This window comes from Bufo gargarizans, chromosome 2 (genome assembly GCF_014858855.1).
Source record: "Bufo gargarizans isolate SCDJY-AF-19 chromosome 2, ASM1485885v1, whole genome shotgun sequence".
Lineage (NCBI taxonomy): Eukaryota > Metazoa > Chordata > Amphibia > Anura > Bufonidae > Bufo > Bufo gargarizans.
In genome coordinates this window covers 570370767-570391902 of record NC_058081.1, presented here as the reverse complement: position 1 = coordinate 570391902, position 21136 = coordinate 570370767, and the positions used below count along the sequence as shown (strand labels likewise).

General features: G+C 45.6%; 1 protein-coding gene across 2 annotated transcripts in view; it reads left to right on the top strand.

Annotated features, from left to right (window-relative positions):
- The first annotated feature begins 10060 nt into the window (after positions 1–10060).
- The window catches only part of PPP6R1 (protein phosphatase 6 regulatory subunit 1), a 104840-nt gene continuing 93764 nt past the window's right edge, over positions 10061–21136 (top strand). For both annotated transcript variants that reach the window (XM_044281720.1, XM_044281719.1), the window contains exon 1: positions 10061–10267. The gene's annotated coding sequence lies outside the window, so the exon portion shown is untranslated. The remainder of the gene's footprint in view (positions 10268–21136) is intronic.

The window sequence follows — 21136 nt, the reverse complement described above, 5'->3', positions numbered from 1 at the left end:
AGTAAAAGCATTCCAAAGTTATTACCACATAATGTGACACACGTCAGATTTGCTAAATTAGTCATGGTCAGAAAGGGGGAAATGGCCCGGATGTGAAGTGGTCAAGGAGCAGGCCACTCCCTTAGCAGAGCAGGGGGAGGAGCAGAGATTGTTTGTTTTATTGCATGTAAACAAAGGGCCAGAAAAGAACCAGGGAAATGAGGAACTATATAGATATTTTTTGCATAAAACTTGCTTAGCTTAGTTATATATTGCTGCCCATCAGATTATCAGTGCTATATATTTTTTTTTCATAACTCAGACAACCCCTTAAGGACTCAGCCCTATTTCACCTTAAGGACTTGGCTATTTTTTGCAAATCTGACCAGTGTCACTTTAAGTGCTGATAACTTTAAAACGCTTTGACTTATCCAGGCCGTTCTGAGATAGTTTTTTCGTCACATATTGTACTTCACGACACTGGTAAAATGAAGTGAAAAAAAATCATTTTTATTTATAAAAAAAAAATACAAAATGTACCAAAAATTTGTAAAAAAATTGCAAGTTTCAATTTCTCTACTTCTATAATACATAGTAATACCTCCAAAAATAGTTATTACTTTACATTCCCCATATGTCTACTTCATGTTTGGATCATTTTGGGAATGATTTTTTTTTTGTGGGATGTTACAAGGCTTAGAAGTTTAGAAGCAAATCTTGAAATTTTTTAGAAATTTTCAAATACCCAATTTTTAGAGACCAGTTCAGGACTGAAGTCACTTTGCGAGGCTTACATAATAGAAACCTCCCAAAATTTTTAATTTTAATAATTATTTTCCAGTTCCAGAGCAAGGGTTAACAGCCAAACCAAACTCAATATTTATGGCCCTGATTCTGTAGTTTACAGAAACACCCCATATGTGGTCGTAAACCGCTGTATGGGCACACAGCAGGGCGCAGAAGGAAAGGAATGCCATACGGTTTTTGGAAGGCAGGTTTTGCTGGACTGGTTTTTTTGACACCACGTCCCATTTGAAGCCCCCTGATGCACCCCTAGACTAGAAACTCCATAAAAGTGACCCCATCTAAAAAACTACACCCCTCAAGGTATTCAAAACTGATTTTACAAACGTCGTTAACCATTTAGGTGTTCCACGAGAATTAATGGAAAATAGAGATACAATTTCAGAATTTCACTTTTTTGGCAGATTTTCCATTTTAATAATTTTTTTCCAGTTACAAAGCAAGGGTTAACAGCCAAACCAAACTCAATATTTATGGCCCTGATTCTGTAGTTTACAGAAACACCCCATATGTGGTCGTAAACCGCTGTACGGGCACACGGCAGGGCGCAGAAGGAAAGGAATGCCATACGGTTTTTGGAAGGCAGATTTTGCTGGACTGTTTTTTTTACACTATGTCCCATTTAAAGCCCCCCTGATGCACCCCTAGAGTAGAAACTCCCAAAAGTGGCCCCATTTTAGAAACTACGGGATAGGGTGGCAGTATTGTTGGTACTAGTTTAGTTTATATGATTTTTGGTTGCTCTATATTACACTTTTTGTGAGGCAAGATAACAAGAAATAGCTGTTTTGGCACTGGTTTTATTTTTTGTTATTTACAACATTCATCTGACAGGTTAGATCATGTGATATTTTTATAGACCAGGTTGTCAAGGATGTGGCGATACTTAATATGTATACTTTTTTTATTTATGTAAGTTTTACACAATGATTTAATTTTTGAAGCAAAACATTTTTTTTTTCCATAGTCTGAGAGCCATAATTTTTGGGTGATTACCTTGGATAGGGTATGATTTTTGTGGGATGAGATGACGGTTTTATTGGCACTATTTTGGGGTGCGTGTGACTTTTTGATCGCTTGCAATTACACTTTTTGTGATGTAAGGTGCTTTATTTAGCACAGTTTTTATTTTTTATTTTTTACGGTGTTCATCTGAGAGGTTAGGTCATGTGAATTTTTTTTAGAGCTGGTCGATACGAACGCGGCGATACCAAATATGTATCCTTTTTTTTATTTATGTAAGTTTTACACAATAACAGCTTTTTACAAACAAAAATAATGATGTTTTAGTTTCTCCATATTCTGAGCCATAGTTTTTTTTATTTTTTGGGTGATTGTCTCAGGCAGGGGCTCATTTTTTGCGAGATGAGATGACGGTTTGATTGGCACACTTTTGGGGTGCATATGACTTTTTGATCGCTTGCTGTTGTACTTTTTGTGATGTAAGGTGACAAAAAAATGGTTTATTTAGCACAGTTTTTATTTTTATTTTTTAAGGTGTTCATCTGAGGGGTTAGGTCATGTGATATGTTTATACAGCCGGTCGTTACGGACGCGGCGATACCTAATATGTATACTTTTTTTTTTTCCCCTATTTTATACCAATTTTTTTTAACTTTATTTGGGGAAAATGACGTTTTTGTTTATTTTTACTTTAAACTTTAATTTTATGGCGGGAAAACTTTATTTTTTCAACTTTTTTTTCACTTTATTTTTTGTCCCACTTTGGGACCTGAACTTTGGGGGGTCTAACTAATCCTTTACAATGCATTCCAATACTTCTGTATTGGAATGCATTGGCTGTATGAGTAATACTGTGTGTATTACTCATACAGCTTCCGGGGCCTGTGAGATACAGGGGGCTGGATCTCACAGGCTTTTCACCGGAAGGCAGCGTGATGACTTCCTTAGACATTGCGCTGCCTTCCATGCCATCGGGTCCCCCCCACAGCCGCATGGGGACCCGATGGCATGCTGGATCACCCCTGCAACCACAGGTAAAAGCCGCAAACCGCAGGTCTGAATTGACCTCCGGTTTGCGGCGATCGCCGATACGGGGGGGTCACATGACACCTCCCCTCCCCCGGCGTTGTGACAGGATGAATGATTTCAGCGGGCATCCTGTTCCGATTAACCCCCGCTGCACCGCAATCGTGGTTTAAACCCATGACGTACCGGTACGTCATGGGTCCTTAAGGACTCGGGAAACATGCTGTACCGGTACGTCATGCGTCCCTAAGGGCTTAAGGACCAGGCCATTTTTTGCATATCTGACGTGTGTTAACTTTATGTGGCAATAACTTTAAAACGCTTTTACTTATCCAGGCCATTCTGAGATTGTTTTCTCATCATATATTGTACTTCATGACCGTGGTAAATTTGAGTGAAAATATTTCATTTTAATTCATTATAAAAAATACCAAATTTACCAAAAATCTGGAAAAATTCACAATTTTCTAAATTTCAGTTTTGCTGCTTTTCAAACAGAATGCATCAGTATGGCTCCGTTTGGCCTCCGTTCCGCTCAGCAGGCGGACACCCGAACGCTGCTTGCAGCATTTTCGTGTCCGCCTGGCCGTGCGGAGCCAAACAGATCCGTCCAGATTTACAATGTAAGTCAATGGGGACGGATCCGTTTGACGTTGACACAATATGGTGCAATTTCAAATGGATCCGTCCCACATTGACTTTCAATGTAAAGTCTGGACGGATCCGTCTGACTAAGGCCCCCTGCACACGGCCGTGTTTCACAGCCGTGTGCGGGCCGTGGAACCGCGGCCTGGATCCCTCCTGAGAGCTGGAGCGCACGGCGTCACTGGTTGCTATGACGTCGTGCGCTCCCTGCTGCCGCCGCTATGCAGTAATACACTGGTATGATCTATACCAGTGTATTGCTGTACTGTGCCGGCAGCAGGGAGCGCACGGCGTCATAGCAACCAGTGACGCCGTGCGCTCCAGCTCTCAGGAGGGATCCAGGCCGCGGTTCCACGGCCCGCACACGGCTGTGAAACACGGCCGTGTGCAGGGGGCCTAAGAATTAGACTTTTTTCTGAAATATAATGCAGACGGATCCGTTCTGAACGGATACCATCGTTTGCATTATAGGAGCGGATCCGTCTGTGCAGATACCAGACGGATCCGCTCCGAACTCAAGTGTGAAAGTAGCCAGAAGTTTAGAAGAAAATTTCCAAAACCCAATTTTTAAGGACCAGTTCAGGTCTGAAGTCACTTTGTGGCTACACCCCTCAAGGTATTCAAAACTGATTTTACAAACTTTGTTAACCCTTTAGGTGTTCCACAAGAATTAAAGGAAAAAGTAGATACATTTTAGAATTTCACTTTTTTGGCAGATTTTCCATTTTAATCCATTTTTTTTCCAGTAACAAAGCAAGAGTTAGCAGCCAAACAAAACTCAATATTTATTACCCTGATTCTGTAGTTTACAGAAACACCCTATATGTGGTCGTAAACTGCTGTATGGGCACACGGCAAGGCGCAGAAGGAAAGGAACGCCATATGGTTTTTAAAGGGCAGATTTCATTGGGATAATTTTAAGTTGCCATGTCACATTTGAAGACCCCCTGATGCACCCCTAGAGTAGAAACTCCAAAAAAGTGACTCCATTTTAAAACCTACGGGACAAGGTGGCAGTTTTGTTGGTACTATTTTACTAAGTATTTTAGGGTACATATGATTTTTGGTTGCTCTATATTACACTTTTTGTGAGGTAAGGTAAAAAAAAAAATAGCTGTTATGGCACCGTTTTTATTTTTATTTTTTACAATGTTCATCTAACAGGATAGATCATTTTTATAGAGCAGGTGCGGCACCTGAGGGGTTAATTGTGCGGATCACAGCCCCCTGTAAGAAATCGGGTGCTGCCAGGCAGCAGGGGGCAGTCATGTACACAGTTCGTAGTATATTCTAACTTGAAGCGTCCCCATCACCATGGGAACGCCTCTGTCGGATCTGAGTTTCACGATCTAACTCAAATCCGATGGTATATTCTAACATAGAGGCGTTCCCATGGTGATGGGGACACTTCAAGTTAAAATATACCATCGGATTGGAGAAAACTCTGATCCGATGGTATAATAATGACTCCTAACTTTACATTGAAAGTCAATGGGGGACGGATCCGTTTGCAATTGCACCATATTGTGTCAACGTCAAACGGATCCTTCCCCATTGACTTGATTTGTAAGTCAGGACGGATCCGTTTTGCTCCGCACGGCCAGGCGGACACCAAAACGACTTTTTCCTTCATGTCCGTGGATCCTCCAAAAATCAAGGAAGACCCACGAAAGAAAAAACGGACACGGATCACGGAACTACGGAACCCGTTTTTGCGGACCGCAAAAAAAAAAGTCTGTGTGCATGAGGCTTAACTCTGCTGGTTCTTCCTCTCTAAAAAACGCATCAAAACCCGTGCGGTTTTGATGCGGTTCCCATGCGTTTTTTTCAAATGCTACTTTATATCTGTTAGGTTATGGACTGAGTTCTAATTCTATAAAAATGGAGTCATCTGCACCTAAAAATAAAATAGAGTTAAAAATAGAAAACTTTCGGATCCATCTTTCTACTCTAGGGTCCTCTACATATACTTGGGATTCCTATGTTTTATAGGTGAACATCGAAAATGTATAAAACATAGGAATCCCAAGTATATGTAGAGGACCCTAGAGTAGAAAGATGGATCCGAAAGTTTTCTATTTTTAACTCTATTTTATTTTTAGGTGCAGATGACTCCATTTTTATAGAATTAGAACTCAGTCCATAACCCAACAGATATAAAGTATCATAAAGAAGCGATTTTGAAAAAAAACGCATGAGAACCGCATCAAAACCGCACGGGTTTTGATGCGTTTTTTAGAGAGGAAGAACCAGCATAGTTAGGCCTCATGCACACGACCGTTGTTGTGTCCCGTGTCCGTTGTTCCGTTTACCGTGATTTTCTGCGGACCCATTGACTTTCAATGGGTCCGTGGAAAACTCGAATAATGCACCGTTTGTCATCCGCGTCCGTGATCCGTGTTTCCAGTCCGTGAAAAAAATATGACCTGTCCTATTTTTTTTTCACGGACAACGGTTCGCGGACCCATTCAAGTCAATGGGTCCGTGAAAAAACACGGATGCACACAAGATTGTCATCCGCGTCCGTTTTTCTCCTATAATTTGCATAGTAAACTAAACTTAGATTTTTTTTTTACTTTCCTTCATGTCTGGTGATCCTCCAAAAATAAAGGAAGACACATGGAAACAAAAACGGGCACGGATCATGAAACAACGGAACCCCTTTTTGCGGACCGCAAAAAAATACTGTCGTGTGCATGAGGCCTAAGATGTATAATCTGTATGGAAAGTTTTTAATTATATCATTGCTTTCATATGTTTTTAATGGTTTTATTAGTTTTAAATGAACAAACTATTAGTATGTGATTATGGATCAATGGCATATACACTCACCTAAAGAATTATTAGGAACACCATACTAATACGGTGTTGGTCCCCCTTTTGCCTTCAGAACTGCCTTAATTCTACGTGGCATTGATTCAACAAGGTGCTGATAGCATTCTTTAGAAATGTTGGCCCATATTGATAGGATAGCATCTTGCAGTTGATGGAGATTTGAGGGATGCACATCCAGGGCACGAAGCTCCCGTTCCACCACATCCCAAAGATGTTCTATTGGGTTGAGATCTGGTGACTGTGGGGGCCATTTTAGTACAGTGAACTCATTGTCATGTTCAAGAAACCAATTTGAAATGATTCGAGCTTTGTGACATGGTGCATTATCCTGCTGGAAGTAGCCATCAGAGGATGGGTACATGGTGGTCATGAAGGGATGGACATGGTCAGAAACAATGCTCAGGTAGCCTGTGGCATTTAAACGATGGCCAATTGGCACTAAGGGGCCTAAAGTGTGCCCAGAAAAAACATCCCCCACACCATTACACCACCATCACCAGCCTGCACAGTGGTAACAAGGCAAGATGGATACATGTTCTCATTCTGTTTACACCAAATTCGGACTCTACCATTTGAATGTCTAAACAGAAATCGAGACTCATCAGACGAGGCAACATTTTTCCAGTCTTCAACAGTCCAATTTTGGTGAGCTTGTTCAAATTGTAGCCTCTTTTTCCTATTTGTAGTGGAGATGAGTGGTACCCGGTGGGGTCTTCTGCTGTTGTGGACCACCTTTCTTTCCCATTCTGACATTCAGTTTGGAGTTCAGGAGATTGTCTTGACCAGGACCACAACCCTACATGCATTGAAGCAACTGCCATGTGATTGGTTGACTAGATAATCGCATTAATGAGAAATAGAACAGGTGTTCCTAATAATTCTTTAGGTGAGTGTATAAGACAATGTATTTGAAATCAAAAGTAAAAAGGATAATGTGTTAAAGGATCAAATGCAAATCCCAGAAAAGGTTGTATTCCAAATCCGGAAACCCAGGGATCTCACTGCTCTTACTATTATCCCTGGGCGCCGCTCCGTTCTCCCGTTATGTCCTCCGGTATCTTCGCTTACTTGGTTATAGTAGACGGAGAATTAGGGGACTTGGTTATAGTAGGCAGAGTCTGCCCTTATTCTCCCTGGGCGTCTCCTCCTCCTAGGCTGTAGCGCTGGCCAATCGCAGTGCAGAGCTCACAGCCTGGGAGAAAAATATCTCCCAGGCTGTGAGCTCTGCGCTGCGATTGGCCAGCACTACAGCCTAGGAGGAGCAGACGCCCAGCAGAACAAGGGCAGACTCCGCCTACTGTAACCAAGTGAGCGAAGATACCGGAGGACATAACGTGAGAACGGAGCGGCGCCCAGGCATAATAGTAAGTGCAGTGAGATCCCTGGGCGCCGCTGTATATGTCAGGATACTTAGTTCACAATGTTTTTCCAGGTGAAATGTCCTCTTTAACCCTGGGTTCACACCTGAGCGTTTCTCAAACGCGCGTTTTACGTGCGTTTTTGTCTCGCGTTTTTATGCGCGTTTTTTTGTAATAGTAAACGCGCGTTTGACGCGCGTTTGTGTGATTGACTGCAGTGTCCTATGGCCACAAACGCGCGTCAAAACGCCCCAAAGAAGCTCAAGTACTTGATTATGCGTCGGGCGTTTTACAGTGCGATCGTACGCGCTGTAAAACGCCCAGGTGAGAACCATTCCCATAGGGAATCATTGGTTCTTGCCTGTTGTGCGTTTTACACAACGCTCAGGTGTGAACCCAGCGTAAAGCGGTTTAATAATAGCAAACGTGAAATAGCGGCAGACCAAATATAGGTTGCTTAAATACAGTCATTTGCACAGCTAAAATTTTGCCTGTATTGTATTATATGCTATTTTTTATTGTTTCATTGTTTTCTAAAGATTTTATGCGTATGTGTGCACTTATTATTGAATACATTTTCTGTATACTTCAATTTGATGCCGAATGTTTGAGTGCTCGCCCATCTTTCCATATATTTATACTTACCATCAGAGGGTTGGGTGTTCCCCTTTTTGAGGGGCTTGTGGCACCATACCAGAGCTAGTCACGAGTGAGACACCTCAGCTTATTGTAAATGAGAAAGAAACCTTGAAAGACCACAGTCTACAGCAAAGATCGGACTACACTATCGCTCCAATACAACTGGCTGCTATACATAAAGAAAAAATCAGCAGAGCGATTTGGTGAGGAAAGATATACGGTAAGATTATCTTCGAACAACTTTCGAACATTTACCGGCAGAATATTTATTAAAACGGCAGTGCTATTATCCCAGTGGGACGCCGCTACATCTTGCCGGTGTGGGACAGGAAATAATCAACGTTGCCCTTAATCATTTTTGTACTGGATTTTTCAGGACATATATTTCATTCTGGGAGTAATTCGTGACAGAGCTATACGAAAATCGTAGTCAATACGTTCCCTGCGAAGATTTAATACTATTCATTCGGATTCGAATATTTATTTATTCACCGATTTAAAGTACTTTGTGTTTTTATTTGCTATATATGCCACCTAGGTTTTAATACTGGTACACTATCCAGCCGTATAGACCACCATTCATTCCTATAATACATGCTACTAAGGCCTCATGCACACGACCGTTGTTTCATTCCGAGTCCGTTGTTCAGTTTTTTGTGATTTTCTGCCGACCCATTGACTTTCAATGGGTCCGTTGAAAACTCGGCTAATGCACCGTTTGTCATCCGCATCCATGATTTCAGTCCGTCAAAAAAATATAACCTGTCCTATTTTCTTCACGGAAAACGGTTCGCAGACCCATTCAAGTCAATGGGACCATGAAAAAACGCGGAGGCACACAAGATTGTCATCCGCGTCTGTTTTTTTTCCTATCATTTGCATGGCAAACTTGACTTAGATTTTTTTTACTTTCCTTCATGTCTGGAGATCCTCCCAAAATAAAGGAAGACACACGGAAACAAAAACGGATCACGGAACAACGGAACCCCATTTTGCGGAACGGAACACAACAACAGTCGTGTGTATGAGGCCTTACTGTTGAATATTTATAGTGATTTTAACACGTGGGGAATATACTTTTTATTGTTGCTTTTACGGTTGTTTCAAAGACTGATAAACTTCTGTCTGGTTCCAATATCTTGAGAGTGCCCAGTTCTTCTATTTCGTTTTTCATTCTCGTTTTGAGTGGACAGGGTGAGTCCACGTTACTGAGTGCACCTGTGTTTGGTCAGGGTGGGATCCTGTGCGCCACATTTACATCATCCAGAAACCAATGGTTGTCGCAGAGCGATGCACATGTTCTGCTGCAACCGCATAATGAAAAAAAATCCAATCCTGCGCCTTTATTTTTTGCGATTCTGGGTTCACAGCAAACATGCAGCCCCATTCATGTCCTGCCACACTGAGATGCTTGGTGTGATACATGTGGCACCAAGATCGCCATGTGGTCAGGTCTCTGCAGGAGTGGATCATAAAAGGACAGAAAACATACAAGGACTTGTCTTGTGCCCTTTTTTGAATTCACTTCTGGTGTTGCCGTCCAAAACTGCATGCAGAAACCTGAGCATGTGACCATACCCATAGACGTGTGACGGGTAACTGCCCGTCCTGGGATCGAACCCGCGTCTCCCGCAGCCCGGTCACACCCCCTGCCTGGCCCAGCCCACATGTCTCCGAGGCCACGCCCCTCCACACAACCACACCACATCGCGCCGCCCTAATGCTCCACAACACTGTCACAGCGCCACCTGCAGGTCGGTTGACGTGACGCACACCGGAACCCCCTCCTCACACCCGCAGTCCTTGTGAGCGGAAGCGGAAGAGTCAGCTCTTTCCGCTGCTGCTGCCGTCCTTCCTGAGATTGCAACCCCCCCCTCCCCTTCCCGTGACAGCAGCGACAGCCGGGTCTGTGCTCTTCTCCTGCCCCTGTCCTGTACTCCCCCACCGGGGAAAGGAGGTCCGGCCGCCAGCGCTGCGCCCGTCTCGTACACCCCGTGTCCCGGGAGAGCCGCCACAGGGTGAGTGTCTGCGCGCACGGGCTCGTCACCTTCTGAGAAGTTGTCTGGGGCCATTAACCCCTGCCGCCCCGGCGCTCTCTGCTGCGCATCGCTTAGCAACGCCGCGGCCTGCAAACACGTTAGTACCCAGAGTGCCCCGCGCCTCCTCTCAACTGCCTGTGTGTGACAGCCCGGACAGGTAGGGCAGGGACCTGCACAAAGCCTCTGCCCAGCCTGAGGAGCGAGCCTAATCTACACCTATGTATATGTTTTCTAATGCTCTGCTTGCTGGCAGTGAATAGACACATTATTGTTTTTGCCTGTGTTTGTGATGCATTGTAGCAGACTACCCAGGGAGGAAAGTGTTGTGGTGCTGATTTAGGCTACTTTCACACCTGCGTTAATATTTTCCGGTATTGAGATCCGTCATAGGGGCTCAATACTGGAATAAAACGCTTCAGTTTTGTCCCAATTCATTGTCAATGGGGACAAAATGTAACTGAACAGAACGGAGTTCTCCAAAATGCATTCCGTCCCGTTGTCATACCGGAGAGCAAACCGCAGCATGCTTTACGTCCTAGGATCCGTCATGACCCGGCCCCAAGTCAATGGGGACGGATCCGTTTTCTCTGACACAATCGAAAACTGATCCATCCCCCATCGACTTTCAATGGAGTTCATGACTGATCCGTCTTGGCTATGTTACACATAATACAACTGGATCCGTTCAGAACGGACGCAGACGGTTCTATTATCAGTAACGGAAGCGTTTTTGCAGAACCCTGCCGGATCCAGCAAAAACTCTAGTGTGAAAGTAGCCTTATTAGGGGTTGTCAGAAAAAACAACCTTCCCAAACCCTGCCTTACGTTCCTGTTCTACTGCCTACAGCATGTGGCCGTTGCTGCTGCCAATCACTGACGTCAGTGGTCTGCAGCAGTAGGTGATTGGCTGTGGCACTCACATGCTCTGTATGGGCACATCGCCGCTGCAGTCAGAAACTAAAGCTTGCTGGGAAGAATGCTGTAACGGCGGGTCATTGGGAGCGGATGAATTATATTTTTTATTCTGATAATGTCCCTCCCTTATTTATTTATTTTTAAACATGGCTGCTTTCTTCCAAAAAGAGCTGCACCTCTGTCCATGGATTGTCCAGAGTCAATGGGGCAGAGATGCAATACCGCACACGGCCTGCGGACAGGGGGGTGCTATTTTTGGAAGAGCAGTCATGTTTTTCTAATCCTGGTCCATCAGATGTGAAAAGTAGTCGGTTTTCAGCCTTTGGTGGAGACCAGAAGGTCACCGTTCATAGCTCCGTAGTTAGTGCAGTTGATAAAAGTCCATGCGGCAGGAGACTGACAGCAAGAAAATACTCTGTAAGATAAAAAAAGATTGAAACATAAAATCTGCTGTGTATAAAGGAATTATTCCTACCGTTAATTTGGTTTCCACTAATCCTTCATGATGGCACCAAAATGGAGGTTGCTCCCCTTGTCGCTCTAGGGACCAGAAACAGAGAGGGTTCAAAGGGCCCCTCACACACCCCAGGGCTTCTTCAAATTACTACCAGAATGTGAGATAACAAACCCAACGCCAAAATTATAGGGTGGGAGTTACGGTGGTGCCGTCATGAAGGATTAGTGGAAACCGAATTAATGGTAGGAATAATTCCTTTTTCCAGGGCATCGCCCTTCATGACGGCACCAAAATGGAGCCATAGCAGATAGGCTCTAGGGAGGGACCACGGCCTGAAGGACCTTGCATCCAATGGAACAATCCTTGTTGGCCAACACGTCCAGTCTGTAATGACGGGTGAATGTGTGAAGGCTTGACCATGTAGCTGCCCTGCAGATCCGATCTGGAGATGCGTCTGCCCTCTCGGCCCAGAAGAGACTGCTCTTGTGGAGTGTGCCTTTATTGCAATTGGACAATCCTTCCCTTCTGTACGATGGCTGACTTGATCCACCTTCCGACCGTGTCCTTTGAGGACTTCTTGCCTCTATTCTTACCCCCATACCGAACAAGAAGGTTCTCATCTAACCTCCACTCAGCCGTCGCTTCTAGGTACCTGAAAACTGTTCTCCTAACATTGGGAACGTGAAACACCTGCTCTCTTTCACTTTTGGGGTTCTGAGAAAAAGAAGGTGAAATAAAACCTCGGCTTTTATGAAAATAAGAAAACACCTTAGGGAGAAAATCTGGATGGTGTCTGAGAATAATCTTCTCATCTGAGACCCTAAAAAAAAGGTTCTCTAACCCTGGGTTCAACACCTGAGCGTTTCTGAGACGCGCGTTTTTTGCAATAGTAAACGCGCGTTTGTGTGATTGACTGCAGTGTTGTCCAATGAGTCTATGGCCAAAACGCGCGACAAACGCCCCAAAAAAAGCTCAGGAACTTGTTTATGCGTCGGGCGTTTTACAGCGCGTTCAAACGCGCTGTAAAACGCTCAAGTGTGAACCAGGGCCATAGGGAAGCATTGGTTTTCACGTGTTGAGCGTTTTACAGCGCGTTTGAAAGGGCTTGGATTTCCCCTATTCTGCGGGCTGTAGAAACTGCAACTAAAAAGCCGCTTTCCATGTAAGAAGTTTCATTTCTGCCGCCGAAACAGGCTCAAAGGGACTTCTTGTTAGTCCTGACAGCACTAAGTTGAGATCCCACCTAGACCTAGGGTTAATAACACTGATACCTTTGACGAACCTCTTCACTAGCTTATCCTCAGCTAGAGATACCCCAAGGAAGCTTGACAGAGCCGACACCTGTACCTTGATGGTGTTATAACTAAGGCCCTTCTGCAGACCTTCCTGCAAGAAGTCCAACATTAGGGTGATACTAGGGTTGTCTATTTCAAAGGGTCTATCCAGCAGCCAGGAATTAAACCTACGCCAGGTCCTAGCATAGACGGAAACTGTAGAAGGTCTTCTCCCTGACTGGATAGTCGAGATGACTGGGTCTGACAGACCCCTCTGCTTTAGGATCCACCACTCAGGATCCATGCTGTGAGATGGAGTCTCCCTACCTCGGGAAACCAAAGGGGACCCTGCTGGATCAGATCTGGACGGAAGCGGAAGAGGGGGATCTATCACAAGGGATGTTCTATTTTTTTACGGTGCGGACGGATCACGGACCCATTCAAGTTGAATAGGTCTGGAACTGTCGCGGATGGGGCACGTGCATTGGGGACGGCAATTTGCGGTCCCCAATGCACGGAACGGCCGTGTGCATGAGCCCTCGTACTGTTGACCACATAAATCAGGCAGGACGGTAATGCTGTAGACCCATGTAAGGCTCTGGATGCAGGTGTCTGGGGACGGACCGCACTCCATCACCTCCCCATTTCCAGTTCAGAGACATGGAAGAAATTTCTGCGATAAGACTGTCCTGTGTGAACATAGTCAATTAATATGACATTTCGCTGTCAATGATTTCGCATTTATTTAATCTGCCATAAAGGCCACACCCAGCTTTACTGTGTATGCAGAGCATGCAGGAAGGAAGCACGTGTCTCCAATATGGCTGCTGGAGGGACATTTTTTAAAAAGTAAAATAGCTGCAACACTTTAAAAAAAATTTTACTGAGCGCTTTGGGAGAGTATTCCTGCTGCAGCGGTCTCTGCTTCCGCACAGCGCACATACATTTTCATAGGGGGAGGGGGGCCACCCCAGCCCTGACGCATTCATGTATGGCGCGGGACTGGTGGCCATTTTTCCAATCTCTGACACCTGCAGAAGGGACAGTGGCCGGCTACAGAGGCTGATGCTTGTGCAGCTCCTACACAGTGCAGAAAAAGCGCAGCATAATACAGGGTGGAAATTGACCTGCCGTGTGGATTTAGAAATGATGTTTGTGATTTGCGGTGTGGATTTCCCTGCTTTTTAAAGGAAGGCAAAAGGACATCAAATCCTTGCCAAAAACCGCGAGTAACACGTGGTTTTTGGTGTGGAAACGCACAGAAATTCTCACATTTTCAGTTTTGAAACCTGCACCCGTGTGCAGATACTTTTAGGTGTGCACCCAGCGGTAGAGGGATCACAGCAGCCCTGACTGAAGTGGTTGGGCTCCCACATTTACAGGTAGATTGTCCCCCCCTTGTAAGGTAAGATCGCGGAGGAGATCACTGCATCTAATAGCATCAGTCTCCCTCACTATTGAGGGGGCGATTTCCTCCCGACAATGGTCTGCCACATCTGGCTGTCGAAGGCCCCTTTCAGACGAGTGAGTGTCGCGCTCCGGGCTCGCAACGTGAGTATCGGACAGCACCACCCAACCTGTCCTCCCAACAAATTCCTGGGTCGCATAGCATTATATTGATTTATGATGCTATGTAACCCTTACAGTTCTAGAATGTATTGGATAAGACTTCATGCACACGGCCGTTCCGTGCATTGGGGACCCTATTTGCGGTCCCCAATGAACTGACAACACCCGTGCAGCAGGCCAGACCCATTCAACTTGAATGGGTCCGTGGTCTGTCCACACCGCAATAAAATATGACGTCAGATTTATTTGCGATGCGGAACAACGGAAATAAACACCACGGAAGCACTCCGTAGTGCTTCTGGTGTTGCATTCCGTGACTCCGTTCCGCATCTCTGGAATTGCGGACGCATTCAAGTGAATGGGTCCGCATCCATGATGCGGGGTGCACACGGCCGCAGCCTTGGACTGCCGACCTGTTGTTTGCGGGCCGCCCAACGGCCGTGTGCATGAGGCCTAACACTGACATAATGCTGTACATTCCATACATTCCAGAACTGTAAGGGTTACATAGCATCATAAATCAATATAAAGCTACGTGACACGGGCAGTGCTAGGAGGACAGGACGGGTGCCCTCCCTGACACGCTGCGAGTCCAATGTGAAAGAGGCCTAATACAGCCTTAAGTCAGCCTCCTTAAAGGGGTTGGCTAGTTTACATTCCGAGCTGCACATGTACTGGGAACAACAGATACATGAAGCTGGTAATAAGCATTAATAAAACTGTCAGCACTGCTGTCCGGTAGTTTAATAGGAATAATTCATGTGGCGGTGCTGCGCTGGAAACATGGCCGCTAATGGAGGGTTCTGACCATCGACTGCCTTCATTTACGTGCGGTTGAACTGGCGCACGCACAGTTCATCCCCAGTGCAAGTAAATGGAGGCCGCTGATGGACGGGATCCTTCCTCAGCGGTGATCTTTCCAGCGCAGTCGCCCTCTGTTAGATTCCAATAGCTGTGTGCACTCGCTTAGCTTTTACTGGGTATGATGGGAACAAACAGGACATTTATGGTATGCTCACAGCAGGTGGATAAACTGCAGACTTTCCGTCCGGATTGTTTTGGGTGAAAACTTCACAATGTATGACATTAGTGGATGAGACTTCACCAAATCTGTGAGGATTGTGAAGCTGCACACATGACATTATGTTGTGGGGTTCATCTTCTGTAATGCACAGGGTGAACTCCATGGCAAAGCTGCTTGTGATGGGGATTTTTTCCATTGCGGTTTAAATCCTGTGTGACTTCCAATGTAACGATCAGCCTTTGGATGGAGCTGTATCCTGGCCCCACATGATGTGTTAGGTTGCCCGCCACTATCGATGGTGTATGTAAGGGGCTGGCAAGTAAGCCTTAGGTATTCTGCTATTAGTACATTTTCATATTTTCACCCAGGCAGCCCCCCATTCCATGTTCCGATGCTCTCCCTTTCCCTGCGCTGAGTCGCGGAGGGCAAGGGCTCTTTTTATTTACAATAGCACACTGCCGGGCGGAGGCTTCTGCCCAGCAGTGTCTGGTGACATCACCGGATCTGATGGTCAGGCTTTAGCGCTACCCTAGCCGTTTTACTGGCTAGAGCAGCGCTAAAGCCCGCCAATCAGTGCTGGTGACGTCACTGGTCTCACTGCTGGGCGGAAGCCTCCGTCTGGCAGCCATAAGGAAAGCCCGATACGTAACCGGAACTCCAGAAAATACCTGCTCCAATGCTCAAGTCGGGGGGGGGGGGGGGGGGGGGGGGTCTGCCTGGGTGAAAATGAGGATATGTCCAGGTTCAGCTCTGAACCCGGACAACCTCTTTAAAAACGTATACCTTCCCTACTCTCTAGTTCTACTAGTTCTAGAGTGTCGAGACCTGTTACGCCGAAATTTCCGTAACTCTGCTTACTTTAATTGAGGACTTTTATTTTCTACTTTATACTGCGGCAATGACCTTTGCACTGACACCATGAGTTTATTTCCTCTCTCGTGCTGTTTATCCTACCTTACTTTGAAAACAATAAACAGATTTTGAAAAGAAACGTATAGCTTCTGATATATATATATTCTCTGAAGGGTTTTCTACATTTTGCCTTTCCCCTGGCTGTGAAGCCGCATCCTACACAGCTACCTATGTGCAAATGGTGGGCGATGATATGGCAATGTTCTCCGTATGTGAAACAACTCCCAGCATGCAGCTGTTAGGGCATGCTAGGAGTTGTTGTTTCTCTACCACTGGAGGGCCATCTGATGGAGACCACTGCTGTGTGGTGTTGTTAAGGTGAGTGATCAGGAACCATAGGCATAGTGAGATAAAGGAATCTGTGCAAGAAGCAGGCCTGGCTCCCGTATGTACTCCCCAGTGTTTGGGTCTGTTGCCTGGTTCCCTAATGTCCCACAATGACTGTTATTACACTGGCAGAATCCCTCTCCATAATCGGTGACCGGTGGAAATAAAAATCCCTTGCGACCCTTATACTGTTAATAGTGGTAAACTGCTGATGGTAGTGGACGCACTACTAATCCATACAGGGTAATAGACTTTTGTCATTACTACTTGAGGACCCCTAAGTCTACACAATTTCCACTGTTGCTGTTATAGGCATATGGTGGTGTCCATCTTCCATAGGCTCATGTGGGAGCAAAGCATGTGATATATTGGGGAAGATTTACTACAGCAGTGTTTCCCAACCAGTGTGCCTCCAGCTGTTGCAAAACTACAACTCCCAGCATGCCTGGACAGCCTTTGGCTGTGCGGGCATGCTGGGAGTTGTAGTTTTGCAACAGCTGGAGGCACACTGGTTGGGAAACACTGTACTACAGACAGTACAACTCGATCTAAGATTGCATTGTATGCCCCAGACCTCTCACCGAGCATGCACAGTTATGGGTAGTGCAGGAGGCATAGCTGTAACCAGACAAGTGTTCATCCAAACATTGACCCTTTTCCCTAAAGAAGTATCATGTCATTAACACTTAGGGGCTCATGCACACGGCCGTAGCCGTTTTTGTGATCCGCATTTTGCAGATGGGTACGTCCTGCCCTCTGTTAGAACTGGCTATTCTTGTCTGCAAAATTCTTTTGTTTCTTTGTGGCCGTGGAACGGACATGTGGATGTAGGCAGCACACAGTTGAAATGAATGACAGAGGATCGGATGCGGAAAAAAACTACAGTCATGTGCAGGATCGGATGCGGATAATAACTATGGTCATGTGTAGGAACGGATGCGGACAGTAACCATGGTCATGTGTAGGGCTGAAACGATTACTCGATTAAATCGAGTAATTCAACACAAAAAAATCCTCAATGAAAATTTTGGGCATAGAGGATTCGTTTGTTTAATGTGACCACGAAGCGGGAGTGAAGCGCTTGCTATTATTTACCGCTCCGTGGTCACCCGCCGGCCCATACCGCACTGCACTGGATCCTGACACTTCGTCAGGTCATAGTGCACGTAAGCGCGCACTATGACCCGAGGCTGTGTGACATTAGGATCAAGTGCAGCGCGCGGAGAAGGAGCTGTGGAGCGGCGACCCTACAGGAAAGGTAAGTATTTTATTTCACTAGCGCTGAGGACGTGGCACTGAAGGGGGACAGCCGGCAATGGATGGCATGGAGGTGCAGATGGGAGTGGGAGACATGGAGTGGCTGATCTGATAGCACTGGGGGAGTGGGGACACGGAGGGGCTGATGGCACTGGGGGAACTGATGGCGCAGGGTCTGAGTTTTTATAAAGGAAAACAGTCTCCTAATTAATTTTTTCTTATTAGATTACTCAATCGTAAAAAATAATCGATAGAATACTCGATTACTGAAATAACCGTTTACTGCAGCCCTAGTCATGTGCATGAGTCCCAAAGGAGCTCTCCAGGCTTTGAACAAACCTGGCAACCTTCTGGCCTGTTGTGGGAAGATAGTCTGGTCAGAACTTTTTCTTTTTCCCAGCTTTGAGCTCTAAACTTTTTCCCATTTTCCATCCTTCCGTCTGCAAACCTTTTATAAAATATGGTGGCACTGTCCTCTTTGGAGAAGCCTATAATTTTAGTAGGAATTCCTCCCATGTGCCGTGTTGCTGCGGTCCCTGCCCGTTCAGTGTATATATGCTCACACAGGGATGGCTGCCACCCACTGGTTTTCTTTTCCCCAGAGGGGGATTGGTATTGCGTTTAAAGAAAATCCTCAGTCATTACATAATTTCATTTGTATGGTTGGGCTAGCGAACTGTGGAATTAAATATTGTAAGTACTTGTCTATGAATTCCTACCCTGGGCGGAGGTTCGCTGTCACGTGACGGCGCCTTCCAGCTGCCATCAGGATAGGCAGATTAATTGAACAGGTTGTCTGGTTTAGAAGCTCCCCTTCTTAATAAGGAAGGCTACGTTCACACCTCCATTGGAGGAATAGTCTGCCAGAGTTCACTGTATTCGGCATAATGGGATAGTGCCGCGTACAGCATTAAGGCTACTTTCACACTCTCGTTTTGGCTTTCTGTTTGTGAGATCCGTTCAGGGATCTCACACGCGGTCCAAAACGGATCAGTTTTGCCCTAATGCATTCTGAATGGAAAAGGATCCGCTCAGAATGCATCAGTTTGCCTCCAATCTCCATTCCGCTCTGTCTGCAGCGTTTTGCTGTCTGTCCTGGGATGTGGAGCGCGATGGATCCGTCCTGACACACAATGTAAGTCGATGGGGACGGATCCATTTTCTCTGACACAATCTGGCACAATAAAAAACTGACCTGTCTCCCACTGACTTTCAATGGTGTTCAAGACAGATCCGTCAAGACTATAGAAGACCTAATAAGACCGTATCCATTCAAGAAGGATGCATGCGGTTGTATTATTGTAACGGAAGCGCTTTTCCAGATCCATGACAGATCCGCAAAAAACACTAGTGTGAAAGTAGCCCAAGCCTGTTTCAGACGAGTGTGTCCTGTGTAAGATTCGCGCTCCTGTCGGTATAATCCTGTAGATACAGGTCTTGCAGAGACGGACAGCATTATCGGTATATCCCGTGCAGTCCTGTGAAGCAAGCAGTGTCCATAACTGGGAATAATGCTCCCACACTGGGTACGGTGAACTCCGGCAGGCTGTTCCCCTGCCGAAACAGTCTTCCAAGGTTCAAAGGTGGAGATGTAAACGTAGCTTTATTCAAAGTTAATATCCATAGGACAGGCCATCCGTATCAGATTGATGGGGTCCGACACCTGGCAACCCCACATTCGGCTGTTTCGGGCAGCTGCCGGACACTGTGCAGTGGACAGAAGGCTCCATCCACTGTGTAGTTTCCAGTGCTGGGGTACTGTAGCTTAGCTCCCATTCACTTCAATACGACCGCTACACCTTGTACAGTTCACATCACCAGCGGTTGTCTGAAACTGCTAATGGGTGCGGCTGCCAGAGCCCCTGTGGTCTGATATTGATGGCCTATCCTGAGTTTTGTGGGAAGAGTGTGTAGAGTTACAGGTAGCTACTGTAATGGAGTCGTCCAGTGACATCTGATTAATACTAGAGAGGAGCCTGGTTGCTGGCACACCACTTCTTCCGTCCCTCCCGACAGCACAATGCCAATCCACCTTTGAGCTGAACAGCTGAGTCATATGAGAGACTCCAAGCATTATACTGGGTTGTCAGGCAGCGCTTCCCTGGAAAACCATCTGACATTACTGACGTCTTCAGCTCAAGTCATGGATGTGGGGGCAATGAAGCTGCAGTGAGGTGCGGCCTTTTTCTGTCTCTCGCTGCCAGGTAAAGCTGTGGCAATGTCTTTTGCCGATTAGCCCTAAACTAGATGGGTTTTCATTAGATTCATTGCAGTGATGCTGAACAGAGCTTAACGGGCATCTGTCAGCAGATTAGTACCTATGACACTGGCTGACCTGTTACATGTACGATTGGCAGCTGAAGACATCTGTGTTAGTCCCATGTACATATGTGTCCGCATTGCTGGGGAAAATGATGATTTAATATATGCAAATAAGCTTCTAGGAACAATGAGATGTTGCTGTTACTCCTAGAGGCTCTGCTCTCTCTGCAACTACTGCACCCCTCCACTGAATAACAGAGCTAGGCAGGTGTGCTGACATGTTCATTGCCTGGTTTTGTCTATCAAAATGGAGGGTGTGTGGCACTTGCAGAGAAAGAAGAGCCTCTAGGGCTAACGGCATTGCTCCTAGAGGCTTATTTGCATGTATAAAAACTTTTTTACATTTTATTTGTAAAATTTTACTCGGCAACATGGGCACATATGAACATGGGACCAACACAGATTCCTTCAGCTGCCAAGTGCACATGCTACAGGTCATCATTTCATAGGTATAAATCTGCTGACAGATGCCCTTTAGGCATTGTGCACATTTCCAATATTTCTCAAGCTCTCTTTCCATGGACAGCACATGTACCAATTGATTTGACTGTATCTTTTTTTTATTTTTGGTACCGCACAAACCTGTCATATGTGAGATTATTCTACCTCTTAGGACTGTCTTCCCTGCATCCCAGAATATTTGTGTGTCTGTTGTCCCCGAGTTATTCAACTGGAACTCCTGCCACCAATGGTTTAAAAGTTCGCAAAACGACTCATTTTTGGTCATGTTTGCCGGAAACCGTCAGATATAGTCGGAGCCCCTTGGGATGGTGTCTGTAAGTGTCATTATA